Here is a 5,150-nt window from a genome sequence, read left to right on the forward strand (position 1 = left end):
TTCTGTGTCTGACTGGCTCCTGTTTTAATGAGTTATTTCTTGTCAGATTGGTTGATAAATGTTTTTTGGTGAAACATAAATTTTGATGATTAAATCAAAATAGTCCTTCCTATTGTTTCTCAAAGCAAATAATTTAAAAATAGTCAATTTTGAGCCACAAAAACGAGATTCAGATCCAGGGCTTTGTAATACCAACATAGGCTAGGTATAGATTCATTTCTGTGTCCAAAACCATCTGATGGGAAGATGGATAATCATATTGTTGTGGTAAAAGGAGTTGGTGTATCACCAAAGCTAACCAAGGCTAAAATAGCATGTAATGCTAACCATGGTGCAGCAAACAAAGACGTCCCCAACTCTAATGCCAGCATCCGCAGTCCGAAGAAATTAAAATTCTCATAAGAAGTTATGTGAATGATTAGTGGCTTAAAAACAATAATTATTTTTGTTGTTGAATTCATCTTTTTTTTCACAATAACTTAGCAGCAGGAAGGCTCATAAGGAAAGAAAATATTGCTAATTTTGTCATATCACAATTGATTTTTCAATTAATTGCGATTAATTACAGACGCTGCAATTAGCTCGATTTAAAAAAAAATCAATCGAGTCCCTCCATTAGTTTTAAGAACCTAAAATCTTCAATTTCTCATATTTCCTATTAAAAAACAGCCACTTTATTTGAAGCTGGGCTGTTGTGTCACTGTTTAGTCCCTAAACTTCTGCCCGATTCCTGCTAAAAGGAGCTGAATAATGTTCGTCTGACAGAGACATCTTGATCTGCTATGTGACTTAGGGGAACAAACTGTGACGCAGGCAGTGAGGAGACCGCCGGCCTCCTACCGGCTTATCACAGCTGAGAGCCTGAATCTGATTATGATGGCGGATTCAACCTTTGATGATAAGACGACCGAGGAGGGAGGGAGCCTGAGCTTCAAGTACTGAAATGCAGAAGCAGGAGATGCGCTTGAGAAGATGTGAAGGAGAAGAAATGTATGTATGCCTGTGTGCGTCTTATTAAATTCACTCTCCAGAATAAACAGGCATCAGCAGAGGGAGATTGTTTCTTTCTTCAGATCAGGACTTGTGTTTTTTGGGGGCGGGGGGTTTCCTGCTAGTCTGAGCAAACTAATCAGGTTTTCTCTCTCGGGTTTTAACGCCTGAAGTTGCACAAGTTTAAAACCATGTTTGTTTTGTTTGCTCCTCCAGTACATGAACTTTTGTTCCTTATCCAGCTGGCCATCGTTAAATATGGAGCACTTTCAAAATCAATTCAGTCCCCTCTGGAGGAAAAGCCTATCACTATTATCATTATTCAATATACTCCTCTTCACTTGTAGTGTACTAAATCCTGTCTAATTTATACACACTGGGTGCAGATTTAATCACAAAGCAACAATAAGCAGGAGGACATAACCCAGTGATGACGCTGTCCTCTTTATATTAGCCCTGAATCAACATGAATGTTTTTAAGCTCCTGCTGTGCAGCTGTCTTCTCTAAATGCCCGTCAATTCCATGTCATCTTATTCTTTAAATGTGAATTATTTATGTTTTTACATAATTTTAACATTGAGAAAGCTCTTTGATTAATAATATAAGGTTAGTTAATAATTCATCTTTAAAAACTAGTTTTTAAACTGAAAGTTTTTGTTATTTTATGCAATGATCACAAGTGAAGCCATAAATGTGCAAACATCCTGTCATCAGATTTTTCGTGTGCCGTCAGTTGTTAGGTGGTATCTGTATTCTGATTGGGCGACCTAAGCCTGTTGACGTCTCTGTCCCCAGATGCTGCAGGTTCCTGTTGCTTTTGTATTTAGATTTTTGCTCGTCAGAGTTTTGTGTCGTTTTTCTCTGTTCTTTTTCAAAGGTTCAGCTTAAATAGGAACATTTCTTTTTTCCAAGTTTCAGTTTCAGGATAATCCAGAGTGACAAACCACAGAAATATTAAAAGCCAGTGGAGACCTGGGCGACTTTCTAAAGCTGCATTGAGATGATTACCTGATTTTGACCACAGAAAGCATCTTCTGTTAGCTCTGTTGTGGTGGTTATGTGATGACTGTGCATATGTTTTTAGGAGGCTTTGAGATTTTAAATCAAACCTCTGTATCAAACCCCCATTTTTATTTAACATAAATCTTAGGATGAATTTAAAAATTCCCCTAGAAGTCTGAAAATTGTAGAAAAGTTAGATTTGTATCTTAGTTTCTTTAAAAAGTGATTCTTTAGCTTATTTTTTTTTTACCTTCACACTTACTTTGTTTTGCTTACTTTGTTGAATTAGTAGGGAATAATGTACTCTGTAAATTGATATCATATACATATAAGATCACATAATTCCTTCTTCAAAATGTGTGATGAGAAAGAAAAATAATTAAGAATTCCTCCTCCTGACTGAGTTTTCTGCCAATATGAGCCTCATATTACAGACTAAAATTTGATATATTAAAATTGCTCAGCATGAGATCTCTATGACTACGTATTAGGACCATTGTAGAGAGGAAAACAATGAGTAAATTTCCACCAAAGAACCTACAAATGTTGAGATTAATCTCAGACATTTTTGAGAAAAACTTGGAAATTTCTGAACTTCAAAAGTTAAAAATGTGGATATTTTCTGAGTTTTTTTTTCTCGCTCTCTTTTTTGATTAGTACTTTGCTAAGTACTAAAGTAGTCTTTATCAGAAAGACTACTTTGCTGATAAAGTAGTCTTTCCCAGAAAAGGTTGCACATGAGGTTAATTTACATTCTTGACCTTAAAACAAACAAAACATGACAAATTATGCCTCACTTCTTGAAAGATATAACATAGAAAAAAAAACCTTCATGATATTCTGAGCGTAAAAGGAGGGATGTAATGGAAGAGAGTCTGAGAAACGGAGACATTTTTTCAGTAAGTAGACCGCTCTGGAACAACAGCTAATCAATTGGAGAGTTAATCAGGCTTTTTATGCGCCGCCACGTTTATTTCCTGAGCAGAATCTGATTTGAACCAGATTCCTCACCTGCAGCCTCCTTCTGCATCAGAGTGACTGGAGTCTGTGCTGAAGTGGCAGCAGATGGAGCAGATGTCGCGCGCTCACACACTTCTTCTCAGGCTGACGTCTTCCTGCTCTGCTCGTCCTAAACTCTCAGTGATAAACTGCCGCTGACCTCGTGGATCAGTGTTCAACATGGAAACCTCTCGTGTGTTCTCGTGGCAGGAAGCTTTCCAATCATCACGGCTCAAACATTTTTTTTTCTTTTATTTGCACAAGTAAAGAACTCACTGGAACAAATATGTAACTGGATTATGAGGACAGATGGAGACTGAAAATAGATTAAAAAAGAGAGAGAAATTTGTCGAGCATAAATAAAATATATTCACACCCTCATCTGTTTCATTCGCACCTTTGACTCATGTTTTATTTATGTTAAAGAGGTGGGGTTTTGTTTTGCGTTTCAGTGTTGCTCTTTTTTTAAATTTTATTGGTTTGCAAGATGGAGGATATTTGTTTACTTTTTGCTTTTAGTCTGTCAATTTCTAGGATTGTCCTTGAATATTTTTTCAGCTTAGATTAGTTTTATCACCATCGTAGTCACTCTATTGTGTCAGATATGGTGTTTAAGATTTTTTTTTCTCTTGTTCTTCAGTTAAGAAAGGAAATTCTGGTGTGTAAATTCTATTCTTTTTCTTAAGAGCAATAAAAAATGACCTTGGATATTTCTATCAAGAATAGAGTAAAGCTGAAAGCGTAAGCGACCATCAAATTATGACATGGAGTCTAAAAGACTAAATCCCTCCTGTTAGAGCTGCCTTTGATTTTTAATAACTTTAATATTGATATATATATATTTATTATATATGTGCTTGATGATTCAGATTATAGTATTTGGTAAAATACAATGTTTACTTTTTCCATGATGGGTTTTGTTTTTCTGGTGTGAAGCATTTTGAAGTGCCTTGTTGCTGAAATGTGCTGCACAAATAAACAAGTTGATAAAGAGGCGTTAAACAGCTGTGAAGGTACATGAAGCTAAGGCGTAACTACTGGAAGAGAAACAGGCACTAATGTAAAAATAAAGATATAAAAAGCACAATAAAGCAAAAAGGTTATGTATCAGTGTGGTCAAGTTTAAAGCTTCACCCATTTCTTATTATCTTCTTTAGAAGAGAAAGAGTTTCTGGTAACCTTCTCAAAGTGCTCTTTAACAGTTCTTCAGAATAGCTCAGCATCTTTGTTTACATTTTGCCTGCTTGTTCAGCTCAGTTTAATCACATAGCATCAGCTCACAACGTCACCCGAAGGCATCTCGCACAGCAAGATCCCAATTTATTTTCAGTAAAATATTATTAAACTAATCCTATCATAATAAGTTGCACACATTCAAGTTTAAACCTAGTGATGACACAATGCAGATAAATTAGTTAATGAACGCATTTGGCGAATAGTTAGCTGACTGACTTTGACTTTTCAGTCAAAATGCCAGGTCTGTTTGTCTGGTTTGACAGCAAACTCTCTGGTTCTGTGATCAGAGGTTTGCTAGCAGCGCTGCTAACAAGCATTTTTTAAACACTCCCAGAAAAAAGAAAAAAAAATATTTTAAATACATATGTTGATTCAAACTCGTCAAATATTTATAAATGTCCCTTTTTATTACTTGTGTCCATTTTATTTACTTAGAGATATATAATAAAAACATATACATGACGTCCTTATTTAAGACTGAAAAATAAAATGCTCTCTTACTGAAATAAGAAAACATGTGACTACTACAGTTATTATTATGGGTACATTATTTTACATATTTTATATATTATTTAAATCTTAAGAACCTGTTTACTGGACGTTTTCAGGTAAATGTATTGCAGAATATTAAACCTTTTTGCAGTTATGCTCTTTATAAAAAACATAAGTACAACAGACTCCTATTAATCTGCAATTGATTTATATCAGCTATATTACATTTGACCATCTTGTTTTCTTTTTTTAATGGAGGTGGGAAAAGCACAATTATTATTATTTATTGCTAGGGATGCACAGATATGATGATTTCAGCTGTTATTGATATCCAATATTAGTATAGCTGTTATGGCCGATAACTGATATATATAACCCTTTTGATACCTTGAAAACACCACGTCATTGACCTCTGTACTGCTTCTCTGCT

The sequence above is a fragment of the Poecilia formosa genome, unplaced genomic scaffold (assembly GCF_000485575.1).
Source record: "Poecilia formosa unplaced genomic scaffold, Poecilia_formosa-5.1.2 Scaffold207, whole genome shotgun sequence".
In the NCBI taxonomy this organism is placed as follows: domain Eukaryota; kingdom Metazoa; phylum Chordata; class Actinopteri; order Cyprinodontiformes; family Poeciliidae; genus Poecilia; species Poecilia formosa.